Source organism: Cupressus sempervirens, chromosome 7, assembly GCF_028749045.1.
Source record: "Cupressus sempervirens isolate cs-2001-9-10 chromosome 7, ASM2874904v1, whole genome shotgun sequence".
Taxonomy (NCBI): domain Eukaryota; kingdom Viridiplantae; phylum Streptophyta; class Pinopsida; order Cupressales; family Cupressaceae; genus Cupressus; species Cupressus sempervirens.
Window position 1 is genome coordinate 595,097,784 of NC_143124.1, and position 14,421 is coordinate 595,112,204.

General features: G+C 34.1%; 1 non-coding gene across 1 annotated transcript; it reads left to right on the top strand.

Annotated features, from left to right (window-relative positions):
* Positions 1–8,385: 8,385 nt before the first annotated feature.
* Positions 8,386–8,452, top strand: LOC149548146 (small nucleolar RNA R66). The gene has a single exon (XR_016354952.1). It is a non-coding gene; the product is annotated as a small nucleolar RNA R66 (small nucleolar RNA).
* Positions 8,453–14,421: the final 5,969 nt, after the last annotated feature.

Here is a 14,421-nt window from a genome sequence, read left to right on the forward strand (position 1 = left end):
AAACAATGGGGCTCTAGTAAGAGAAGTACCTTCAACCTATGTCATTGACACTTCCAATATCTAGAAACAATCCCTATAGGCAGACCTACATATGGGATCCTATGCTATGATATCACTTGTTGGAAATGGATGTTATTTGTGGGGGGGGGTGAATCAAAATAGAGTAAATTTTACTCCTTTTAAAGAAGATTTACTTGTGAACATATAATTTTTAGAATCGAATATATATACATAAACTAATACAGATGAAAGTAAAGGAAAGATATCATAGCAATAATAACAACTCACAAAAGGGAAAGAAACCCTCAAAAACATATAGGTTTTCTTATAAGGAAAAACTACTTTGAAACTTGCAAGCTTTATTGAGCACCAACTCTTCAATTTACATTGTTTAGCAACTATAACTTCTAGGATATAAAAATCCTTTCCTTTTTTAACAATATTTTATTCATCAAATTATGTACATACATAAATGTAGTTTCTGATTTCACACATTTACATGCATATATAACCATATGAATTCTTCTTCAATGTCAATTCAATGCTCCATATACAAGAAAATATGAGTGTGTCTCTTACAACTTCATACTGAACACTATGGATACACATGCATACTCCCTTATATAGGGATGCATTTTTAATTTGACAACAATTTTTTCATACATAGTGACATCAAATTCTGCAATAGTTTTAAAACTAATTGATCATTTACATAGGATTTATATTTTTCAATGAATCCAAGAAACTTAAAAAGTTTCTTTCAAAGTACATTTGTCGTGAAAGGCCTTTACTCATTTTGCATATTCTAAATAAGAGGTTGAATAACAAGAAATTGTTAACTACAATTGCTCCTTCTAAATAAATTGAATTGTTTGGTTTCATATTAAGCTTTCTATTAAAGTCATTAATCACAACTGTTTTCCAAATTGAATAACCATATGAAACCTCTATTAGGGTAATAAGAGACAATGACCTTTCTATGGTTTGACATAGTTCAAGTTGTTTAAACATAAAATTACCAACATCTTCATTTGTGAGGTTCGTATCAATAGAAATTACTTGAAAAAAAAAAGTTCACAATATTGTCATGCATAACCACAGATCATATTTTGTAGAAACAAAAAAATCTTGTCACTCTACCATATTCAACTGAGTATGAAATGCTTTCATTTGCTATAAATAATCTTTTCAAAATAGATTTTAGCTAAAATAAAAACTTAACTAGGGTTATAGAAAACACAACCTTTTCATTTTCTAGAAATAACAATTTCAAAACTTTATCAGAGTGTCTTGGAAGGATGATTTATGCTAACAAAAATTATGGAGCTTTGTCTAGAATCAAACCTTCTTCTAGTCCCTTGGTTTTCTCTTACCAACAATTTGTTGATGACACTATTTTGGGAGGGAAAGCCACAGTTCGTGAAGCTAGGGTGGTGAAAAGATCTTGAGCTCTTACTCTAGAGGCTCAAGGTAGCTTATCAACTGGAAGAGCTCTATTTTCTTCATTAACACTCTAGTTGAGAGACGGAGGAAGATTGTTTCTATTCTAGGCTATGAACTAGGAAGCCTCCCTTCATTTTATTTGGGTCTCCCCATGGGCCTTAAACCCCCAAATTCTTTCTGGAATAGCCTTGTAGACAGGTTTAATAAAAAATTGGCTGGCTAGAAACAAGTCACTCTTAGCCAAGATGACAAGATTCAGTTGGTCAAATCTACTCTTTAGAATGTCCCAACTTATGATGTAAGTCTCTATGGGATTCCCAACAAGTATGTTGATCTTTTGGAGAGATCTAGCGAAATTTTCTTTGGTCAGGATTGGAAGACAACAAGAGATTCCCCCTGGTGGTGTGGGATAATGTGTGCCTCCCAAAATAGAATAGGGGGTTGGGTATAGGGAAACTGAGACCTTTCAATAAAGTTCTCCAAGCTAAACAAATTTGGAGAATCTTTTCCAACAAGGGGGGTTGGAGGGACATCATGGAAGACAAATATCTACAAAGACCTTCAATTAGACACTTGCTCTTCGAAGGGTCAATTTCCAATGGATCAAATATATGGAATGACATTCTAAAAGCCAAAGAAATGGCCAATAGTAGGGCAAAATGGAGTGTTGGTAATGGGAAGGACACCCTTTTTTGGCAGGACAACTGGCTTATCCAGGGGCATCTTCTCAACATTCCTGATTATGAAAGATGGGCTTGCATTTGCATCCAGAGGTTTGGCAGATATGTTAGTGATTACAAGGAAGGATAGGGTTAGAGGGATCTTTCTTCAAATATCTAGGGATCTTAAACCATTGATGCCTATTCTCCACTATATGATTTTGAATGATGATTGGGACTACCTTGTTTGGAGAACACCTGAGATAGTATTTATCTGGTGGCTTCAAGGTACCAAACTATAATGTGGCAAGATTCAAGACCGGACTAGGCTAAGGCCTAGCTCCCTAGTCTTATCCCTAAAATCAATATTTTCTTCTAGGTTTTACTCCAGAACATGATACTGACTATAGAAAATCTTAGTAAAAGGGGTCTTCCTATTCCTAATAGATGTGTCCTTTGCAAAAACCAAGTTGAGTCTGTGGATCACATGTTTATACATTACTCCTTCACTAGAGAGGTGTGGTCTACTTTTAGTCAAGCTTTTGGGTTGAGTTGGTATGTTCCTATCTCGACTATTGAATTCTTTAGGCAGTAGGATGAATCTTGGAAGGGATCAGGGCTTCAAGCTATAAGTAAATGGGCTCTGCCTAATTTTGGATGGGGTATTTGGAAGGAATGGAATAATCATATCTTTAGGGATGCTAGCCTTCCTGCTAATATTGTGGCTAGTAAAATTTAAAATGCCCTTTTGGAAAATTATATGTTTATTAAAGGATCTAACTTAGTCACAGGTGAAAATGATAGCAGTAATAATACTCAAAAAAGAAGAAAGGAATGTCACTAGTCTTTACCCTTGGAGGGTTGGTACAAAGCTAACTTTGATGGTGTGGCCAAAGGTAACCCGAGAGCAGCGAGAAGTGGAGGGGTGATTAGAAATAGCCATGGGTATGGGATAGCAATGGTTACTTTCCCCTTGGGTCACCAAACTAATCATTATGCAGAGGCTTGTGCTTCCCTCCAAACAACTAAGCTGACTGAAGAAGTAGGGGTGAAAAGCCTATAGCTTGAGGGGGATTCAAATAATATTATTAAATTCCTTAAGGGTGAATACCCTCTATCCTAGAGTATAAATGATATGATGAGGAAATGAAAGAAATTTTACTTACCTTTGAGAGGGTCTATGTGTCACATGTTTACTGTGAGGCAAATGTGATTTTTGACTGGATGGCTAATGAGGTACTAAGTAGGGATGCGTCACACAAATGGCCAAGTGAGGAGGGGATTTCAGTGGCCACTAAAAGTTTAATTGAGATTGAGAGAATCCAGGAGAGGAAGGGAAACATAAAGTGTAATTATGAAAGTTAATGTTGTCAATCAAACTTTTAAAGTCATGAAAGCTTGGCACGAGCCAAATCAGAGGTATCATAATTGGGGGGCTTTATGGCACATTTTTTGGGTAATTTTTTGGGCAATCAATAATTTTTATTATAATTCTTTACCGAGGATAGAGGCAAGTACAATTTTTGTGAGAAAATCAAGTGTCTAGCTCATCGCATAAGGAGAACACAGAGAATTTGTTCTTTTTTCTGCAACATAATGGTGGGAGAAAGGCATCATAAAGAGTCGGAGGGTGAAGTGGAGAAGTGGAAGAGGAGATCAAAGGTGTGAGAGAACCTAAGAGAAGGTGACATCTTGACCTTCATTGAAAAGCTTCAAGGCTAGGATCCTAAGATAACTAACTTTATGGTTAAGTCATGAAAAGATGGGAAGGAAGATAGATGGTATAGATTTCCAAGTAAATGAAGGGGTCATAGCAGAGGTTATCGACTCTCTTAACTAGGGCATAAAATTCTATAGGGATAAGAAAATATCCCTAAATGTTGTGAAAGACACTGTTAAGGACACCAAGGAGATGAAGGATTTATTGAAGATTGGTGCCTATTATGAACCTGCATCTATAAAGAAACTATGGAGGTTTGTCCTAAGGGCAATTATCTCCTACATAATGCTGGACACTAGGTTTGACAAGATCCGTACCCACCATTTTTTTATCCTAAACCACTTCAGGTATGGAACAAAAATCTCCATCCCCTTCTACCTTTTCTTCTCTACAAATAAGAGTATCAAGGATTTTAAGAAGAAAGTGTATGCTAACCCTACCTTCCATGAGGGTCTGTTATTACTTTTAAATGAGCATTTTAAAGCTCAAACCTGTAGAAGGGTTGTTGCCCATAAGGTGGAATCCTTAGAGGAAACAAAGAGCTCTTACCTCCCTTTAGATATGGAGAATAGTGTAGGTATGCATTCGAAAGATGAAGAGGAGTTGGCTAAAATTATGAAGGACATAGGCAGGAAGAAGAAAAAGAAGTTTGGGAAAGGAATGGAGAGAAGGATTAAGCAAGAGATCAACTCAAAGGAGGATTATAATGATGAGGAAGAGGGGATGGAAACAAATAAGGAGGGAAATGTGAAAGAGGTGGGCACCAGTAAGGCTCAAGAAAGCAGAAGGATGACAGCCATGCCAAAAGGAAGAGAGGTGGAGAGAAGGAAGCAGAGAAGGCACATGGTAAGGGTAAGCTCAAGAAAAGAGTAAAGAGGAAGATGGATAAAAAAAAACCACTATTACTCTTGGCACTAAGGGCAAGAAAACTGAATGGAGGAATTTTCATTCTAGCACTACGAAAATGAGTTTGGAAAGAGAGAATATCCAACTGGAGGTCATGGAGGGAAGGGATGGCATAATTAAGTTAGAGGAACTCATGGACCCAACTTTGGTGATTCTAAGTGATAACACGAGGGAAATGGGGATGAACCTCCTAAAAAATGCCCACAATAGTATGGTGGATAATTTTTGTTCCATTAAATGGATTTTCCATGAAATTGAAGAGATTAAGTTCAAGATGCAAGGGCAAGAAAGAATAGAAGGGGGGGACATGGATGTTAGAATTAGCAAGCTAGATGCAAGGGTTACTGAGATTGAAAAAAGAGTGGAAAGGATGGAGAGCTCTCTCTATATTTTGGCTAACTAGAGCCTTGACATACTCAAAGGTCTAAATGATAATATCATTCAGCTACACTCAATGATGGAGGAAAGCAAAAAGGGGAAGGAGGAAAAGGACAAAGAGGAAAGTAGGGTTGTTGATGAAGATGACTTCTTGTAGGTTGAGAGCCCAAGCAAAAGAAGGAGATCAAAAAAGAGGGGAAGAGGAGGCTTCTTCAGATGAATTTCATTTGAAGTTTGATGAGGCAAAGACCACAGGAGAGTTGAAGCTCAAGAATGTGAAGCTGGTCAAAGAAATGGTGCCCTAATTAGTGCTCTTGGTTTTTTTTCTATACCCTGGCTTTTAGCTATTTTTAATTTTGTTTAGTTATGGTGGCCGGGTATGGCCTATTATTTTTATGTTGCTTTGTTGCTAGCTTTGGACTTTTAATAATATTTTTTTATTAGCTAGTGGGTTTTAGGAACCCCTGTAAAAAACCTATTTTACTTAATCAAAAATAGTTTCAAAACTTAGTAAAGAACATATTTTACAATGATGATTTTAATTCATTTTCTTCTTACCCATTTTTCATTTTATACCCCACAGATATGACAGAAAATAAAACTATGAAGTACCTTTCAACAAACCCTCCTCTTCTTTTCTATCAACATACAAAAATACCACAAAGACATACCTGTAGTCTGTGCAAAAACATAGCACAAAGATTCCTTATTGGATTTTGAATGTTGTTCAAATATTATGTCAAAAACTCCAACAAACCTTTTGAAGCATATGACTCATGGCATCCCAAAACAAACATTAAAAAAATTCTTTATTAGTGCCCATAAATGATTTAAAATAAACTTTGAACTTCCTCTTTTTCTAATGAAAAGAAAAACTATTGAATCAGTTCAATACCTTGTTTTAGGAGCCAAAAAATTATATCATTTAATCATGAAATATTGATGTCCAACATACTTAAAACCCAATATGAAACCTGCAAATATGAACTTCCATAGTGCTCTATCAATCACTCATGATGATGGCCATGGGGCATAATGAAACTGAAACAAAGCTTCAAAAGCTTTCTCAAAAACTCCTAAAACAAATTGTACAATATTTAAAATCCACCATTCATAACAACCATGTGGAATGATAACAACCAAGTTGCTAAACCATGTGTCAATTAAAGGTTATAACCATGGTCAAATATAAGTCATGCATGGGTTATGATTAATACCAACGTTCATGTTGTTGTCAAAGACCAAAATACAATAATGCCACAAAACACAAATATATATATATATAAAATTTACACAGTTTTCCGCATTTGTTGTTTTGACTTTTCAAACACATTGTTTTTCATCTTTTACTCATGTATTTACATCAAGCGACAATCATATCAACAAGTTCAACTTAAAATTTAAGCTCTAAAATTAAGGAATGTGGTAGTCGCATGAATACAATAGTTTTGTCTTCCATACTTTGTGCATAAAAAAATAAAAACAAGTTTCCTTCTAAAATTAGTTTTAAGAAAAAAATTGAAAATTAATGTTTGGCAAGTAGCAAAAACAAAACATTCCTAAGCTAATGAGACAATTTTTTAGTCACTTAAATATGTAATGTTAGCATGTGTGGTGGGGGCTTTCTAAGAAATTTCAACAGTATTTCAACAAGTGTTGTTGAAATTTTTAAGATTATTAGTTTTTGTCGTTTGGCAGGATACTATAGCATCCAAGTGGATGCAAATTTTCAATAAGTTTTGACCAATTGAAATGTTTTATTTATGCATTCCAACCTAGTTTCATAATGTTTTTGAATTCAGGCCATTATTTTAATTTATAAGAACATGTTAAATTCAAATTTCCCATTGGCTGTTGTGGTGAACATTAGGGTATTGAGCTTTTTCCATTGTATTAAAAAAATGAATTTGTGGCAATGGTGGCGGATGGATGGAACATAGCAATAGTGATTTCATTAATACTATTCACCTATCTTTGAACAATATTTGGCCAATTTTGACAACATTTGATCTAACATTAAATAAGCGTATTGTCAATGACATTTTTTTCTTTGTAGTCTTTATTGCTTGGCTTTATGTTTCGTCAATTGTCTTATCTGAACCACTATCCTCAGCCAATTCCCAGATCTAAATCTTTAGGAAATCCACCGTATTTTAATTTGGATTTATACTGTGCACTGTATAGGTGTCATATTGTCAGTGAAGATGTCAGTTTTGGGAGAAAATGTGGTCAGAATTCTTTGGTCTGTCTTTTACTCATTGTCTTGGGGAATGTTTTCCGGCTGTCTGTCGACTGCATTTAATTGGATTCTTGAATTCTGGTCATCTAAAGTTCCTATTTATTAGTAATTGTTGATTTCAGAGGCATCGAGAAAATTGGACAGTCCCTTCTGTGTGCTTCTGAGAAGTAGTTTTGTTGCAGAAAACAGGTATGTTTTTCTCCTTCTGTAATGTATTTTGCTTAGGAATTTTTTGAATATATTTTTAGGCTTTTTGTAAGGAAAAGGAGATCTTATTTGATGTATTCAATTTTTCATTCCTTCATTCATGATTTGAAGCATATTTCTGCAACAGTATATAAAAGAAAACTAAACCATACCTGTCAATCCTAGCAGCCCACAACTCGGAATTAAGAAGCTTTTCTCTCGCAGTCTTCTTTGTCTTTCTTCTGCGTCTCTGTTGGATTGTGTTCCCTTAAATGCCTGGCTCTTTGTTGAATCTTTTCACCAGGCTTGTGTCGGGCAGGAGTTCTAGCAACAGATTTTGGCTGCCTTTTTGCAGGTTTTGTGGCGGAGCCTCTTATGGAAGATTTGAGAGATTAAGCTTTCGCTTGTCGCTAATCTTCATCCCCAGAATCCATGTATTCTGCTACAAAATTCTTCATCTAATATTTTATATTTCTTTAGAGAGCAAGTTAGAAAAATCTAAATTGGACATTAATGAGGAACAATATGCTGTGTTGTCCCGAGTTATTTTGGGGAATGTTGATACTGCTTCCTTCACTACTTTCTCTAGAAAATTGTTTCAGGTTTGATATGCGTTCTGTGTGTATATATGTCTTATCTTTTTATTTACTCTTCAATATTGGTTTGGCCTTTTGGTAGCTCGTCTCATCATATTTGTGAGGATTTGAGCGTGCCTAATAGAGGCCTATATTTTAGCAAGCTCTGTTGAGTCGTTGTATTTAGGGAAAAGTTATTTCGTACGAGCAAATGTTGTTCTGCAAAATCTATTTTACAATAAACAGTGAAGGGTTCTGATACAAATCCTTTGGTCCTAGCCCTATGATGTGATGTAATCTTTGAGACCTGAACTTTTGATGTTGAAAATTAGCATTTGTTGAGGGCCACATAACTTAATCACATTGCAATTTGGTTTTATTATCTCCTCGGGTATGACGGCCTACTTCATTGTAATTTCTCACATTAATGTACTTTTCTTGTGTCTGATTCAAACTTTTCGTAAGGGCCTCCACCTGTTTTATTTTTATGTTTATATTTCTATAATCTACAACCTCATGGCTTTTAGTCATCATGGCTGATCAACCAGGAATACCCGTTGAAAAATAATTTGGCCGTCTTGAATCTGACAGAGACTGCCAGACTTGCGCTTTCATAGGGGTCTTCGGTCATATGGGCAAGCAGCAGGACAAACAAATCTACTTTGACAGCCAACATAACGAATGGGGGCAATCTGGCCATATTTGGGGCTCAAAATATGGCCATATTTGGGGCTGTCAATATTGAATGGCTGATAGCCTGTTTTGATCTCTACAGCAGACTTTGATTTTCGTATGCGTTGTTAGTTCTTGCTCAGCCAGAACAATAGCGAGGATTTTTAGGCATCAAATTGTAGTTGTTCTGGTGTGGCACATTTGTCTTAGTTAATTCTTTGTCTTCAATGTGTGACTTCTCTTTCTTCATCCTGATTTTCCTTAGAAGCATTATCTGAAACAGCTAAAGGGCCTTCGGACACATTTGCAACAGTTGAGAGTAGTTGAGATTTAACTTCAGTATTTTTAGCTCCAAGTACCCTGATTTTGGATGAGCTTGTTGTTTCTCTATTTTTTTGCTGCTGTTGTTGCTTCTTCTGCTACTCTGCCCTGCACTTCAAGATAGAGACCTAACATTATTTGGTGAGGATGTTCGCAATTTTGATTCCTTGCTGGTTGTCCCTGATTTTCTTGGACTACCTTTTTTGGTTTAATGAAATTGTGAAGAGTAAAATTTAGGGCCGACTATTATACTTGTGAGATCTCTGGCTCAGTTTTTGTGATTAGGATTTTTCGCAATTTTTTCTTGGACTGCCTTTTTGGGTTTAATGAAATTGTGAACAGTCAAATTTAGGACCGGCTATTGGACTTGGGAGATCTCTGGCACAATTTTTGTAATTAGGAATCTTGGTAATTTTTTCTTTAAAATGGGCAATCTGAGCTATGGACAACTTGTTGGAGTTGTAGGGCTTGAGTAAGAGGAGCTTTTTTTGTGGTTTGCCGTCAAGGGCATCAAGGTTGACATACCCAATAGCGGATTCATTTATTTTGATGTTGGGGTTGTCTATAAATAGTTTGTTCTGTCCCTATTTGAATCCCCTCCTGATTGCACCCCCGTCACCAGAGAAGGTTCTGACATGCAAATCCAAGTGTCGTTTGATCGATCATCAGGGTCGTCATCCGATCATTTTTGTCTATATATATGATTGTGTTGCTTGGGTGTTTAGTTATATGTATGAATTCTATTGGTGCGAATTCAGTTAATGTTTGGTCAAATCGATGGGTGTTTGGATTTCGAAGGCTTCATTGCATGCCAATTTTAGAGAGTTGTTGGTGGGCGTTTCTAAGGAATTTTTTTTAGTACAATGATCACATGCACATATAGAGGTTGTATTATGCTTGGTTGTGCTCTTCACCAGTAATACTTTACTCTTGGGAAACAATATACTGTTTATTGAAATTTCTATACGCCGATTAGGAGGCGAGGTTTTATTTTTACATGGTTGGCTTCACCATGCATGCTTTTGCCTTTTAGATTTGTTGATCTACTTCTCTAGGCTCCAACCACGTTCTAGTGTTTGTTTCAAAATTTCATTGTAGCTACTAGAAGAAAATGGATTATTTTGGCATGGTAGGCTATGTTGTGCTTGACTGTTTTCAGTCATATTTGATCTGCATATCATTTTTTCATCCTTAACAGAACGCTTTTTCAAAAACTCGCCCTGGGAATTAGGAGGAAATAATGTTCTCAACATAGTTTTTGATGGCATGCGTCAATTAAGTTTAAGATTTCTTTTACAAATTTATCTGAATAATGTGGATCCATTTTGAAAGAGATCTCAAATTAAATAAAATGTGGGGGCGAAATTTTAAAAAAAAAATCCCAACGAACAATTTAGACAGTCAACATCTGACGACCAAATCAAATTCCATAAACCCTCCATCCCACAACGGGAAAACGCTTGTCCTTTTACATTGATGTTTGATATCAGATTGTTTTGTTTGCTTTAAATTTGGAGAAATATTTCTTATAATGTAAAGAAATATTAAGCTATTTGTAATTATAGTGTGTTGTGTTTACTGTAACTGAAAGGAATGTATATTATCATTATGAAAATATATTAGAAAATAGTTGTTCTAAAATATTTTGAGAAAACACATATAATTGATGATTATAATTTGTGAAAATATTAAAAGACAATAAATTATAAATGACAGCTTAAATTGTGACTTTTTGAAATAACATAACACATGGATTTATTTAGTAAATAACACATGGATTTATTTAGTATTTTCCAAAACTACTCAAGCTTGCAACGTGCATTTTATAATTTTGTTTGAATTTTAAAATTTTAGGTCAACCATGTCACTTCTCTTAAAAGTGTTTATTCATTTTGAATATGTGACAGATATTGTGTTATCAAAATGTCTCAACAAATTTATATTCCAAGTCCAGGTCCTCAATGGGATTGTCCAATGATTGGTGCAATTCAGTCTACAACTTTGGAGCATGTATTTGTCATAGAATGCAGAAATGTTGAGAAAGCATTACGCAATGTACTTGGTGAAGAATTCTTAGAAAATAAATCTGGGAGAACAACTTATGCAGATATTGTTTCTAAATTCCTCACCAATTGCATGGATCTTTTAGAAAATTCTGAAATTGTAAAGAAAATGGCAAATGCATATGTGAAGCCTTGTTTCAAACCTCTCGAAGACTATGATGCATACATCAATGCATATGTTATAGAGATGAGTACTAGCCTCATAGGTGGCTTGTTCTCTCTTGAATCTTTGAGCTCTTGTGATGTTACGACTTGTGTTTATTATTCCCTGAAAATTGCAATAAGTAGTAAGTACAAACCTCTAGTGGACCATGCATTGCTTGCTCACCAAACTCATTTCTGTGAGCTTAGTGCATCAAGAATCTCAGATGTTTGCAATGCAATGATACTTCTGCAACTACATATTTCTCCTCCTGTAATTTCACCTTATGTAAGCACCATTTTCTCAACAAAACTTCTACCTGTTGGGGATGTTATATAACCTATTACACATTCATCCATACGAAATTGTAGTAGATGAGCATATTATCCATATATGCACATAGTAAAGAACATGTGCAATGGATAAATGAAAATGTTTCATAACTTTTGCAATAAAAATACATATAATTATCTTGTTATCGATGCATCATATTTATTTTCATTTAGATTATCACAATGTATAAGTCATAAACCAAATTAATCGAATATTGAAAAAGTGATATGAGCCATATTTGTACTATATTTCTTTACAAGTTAATATTATTTAGTACATATTCCACTTCATTTTCAAATATTGTATAATGCATTCCATGATTGAAAAATTTATAGAAAGTTTGTTATTCTTTATATATTGTACAATTTTTGGTTTAGTAATCTTTATGAAAATAAATATAATACATTTGTAAGAAATGATTTTGTGAACTATGTAATTAATTGTTCTTCTGTATCTGTTTCTCAAGTGCAAAGGTCGTGAAAGAGACATTGAAGGTTGTCAAACTGGAAGAACGTCTCAGAAACAATTGATAATTAACTGGTATGTTTCCATCCTTTTTTGCTCACAAAATTGTACTATCACATGTCAGTGAACTAAAATGCATTTATAATTTGTGGTTTCTCAAATATTTGCAATGCATTTATATTCCTTGAATTAAACCAAAACTTGATCAATTTAATGTAGATTTCCTCTTTTCTCTTATCATCTTTGTTCTTGCCCTCATCATTATTTTCCCCATCTTTTCTCTTTTCCATCTTTTCTTGGTCACTATTTCTCTTTTTCTTCTCATAGTTCTTTTCTTTAGCATTATGTTTACCCTTCTTATCATCTTCCTTCTTTTTGTCTTTCTCCTTAATCTTGTCTTCCTTTTGCTTGCTGATTGTGTTTTCCCTTTTTAGCATCCTTGTCCTTTTCCTTCTGTCACTTATCTTTATCCACAGTCTTATCCTTTTTAGCGTCCTTCTCCTTTTTCTCATCTTGCTTTTCCTTATCCACAACCTAATTTTTTTTTTTATGCATTGTATTTATTTTTATTTAGATTATGACAATGAATATTGAACAAGTGATATAAGACATATTTGTACTATTTTTAGTACACATTCCTCGTAATTTTGAAATATTCTATAATGCATTCTATGATTCAAATATTTATATTTTATACAATTTTTTTGTTCAGTAATCTTTATCAAAATGAATATAGTAGATTTGTAAGGAATGATTATGTGAATTATGTAATTAATTGTTCTCCTCTATTTGTTTTTCAAGTGCAAAGGTTGTAAAAGAGACACTGAAGGTTGTGAAAGTAGAACAACGTCTCAGAAACAGTTGATAAGTAATTGGTATGTTTGCATCTTTTTTTGCTTACAAAATAACACAAGTATTATGAAAAACATATAATTTAGATTTAGTCTTAAAAATGAGAACTTAATTAGTCAATAAATAACAGGAGATGGGTAGAATTTATTTTACAAGTTGAAAATTGTACTATCATATGTCATTCAATTAAAATGCATTTATAATTTGTGGTTTCTCAAATATTTACAATGCATTCATATGCCTCAAAATGCATATTTGTCTATAAATAGTAACAATGTATAGGGTCCTCCTACATCATCCTACTCTTTATTGTACATATCTGAAATTTTTGTGCTATCTATGTATAGAAACCTACACATTAATTAGATGCATATGAATTTCCCACCAAGAATATCTCTAAAAAAATGGAAAACATTGAACTTAAGTTATATCTTAGAATTCAATTATTCATAGAAAAAACTAAGAAATGTTGCTCGTTTTCAACAGGTTTTCCTCTGTCCACATTGCATCAGTATGAATACTATAAATGCATCTACTATAACATACCCTTGAACAGATGAATTCTCTGAAATTCCACAACTTTGTATCCTTGAAAGAATCCAACAACTTCCAAGTGAATGCCAAAGAAAAATATTGGAAAGCTATTTTTATGACAACCATGCTCCAATGTTTCGATATCATGGATGGGGAAACATTGAGCCGATAGAAGAGACCAATGAAATTCATGTTTTGTCTCCATTCATGACAAATGGAGAATTAATTTACCTAAAATATCCAATGCGGATATATAGGGAAGCTCATATAATAATTCATTGTCAAGATATTTTAATTCATTTCCCTCACGGAAATCATAGTGTTGAAGAATTAACTGCCATTTTCAATCCAGCATCTAAAATGCTATTTTGTCAGCTATCACCATTTAGGGCAAGTAATGAAAACGACACACTTATGTACATAATAAACCTTATCATCTCATATCGAACTCTTTCACTTGAATGGATTATAAGATATGATAATATAGAGCTTGTAGGACAGTGGTATGATGATGATAGAGGACATCTAGCAACTAAAACCATAAAGCATCATTACTCATACCATTATTTGTTTGAATTTTCAAATAGTGACATGTCACCTGGCATTCATCTTGTAGCAGATATTGGAAGATGGCACATCCCAAATGGATGAATTAAGTATTCCATCATGACGATTGACAGAAGCAAATACTTATGATGTATAAGATTAGCCTCCATTTCTAAAAAGTTGAAAAAATCTAGAGCAATATGTATCTACTCATTGGCATGTCAATAATGTCTGTATATCTAAGTTTACCTAACTATGTCTTTTACTATTGCAAACTTATAGCAATTTCATGAATTGCACTTAACGTGGAAGGATAATAATCTCTTCAGTTTGGAAGGTTGTCATCTTTTTAAAAAATATAAATTTCTTCATTAGAAATCCAATTGC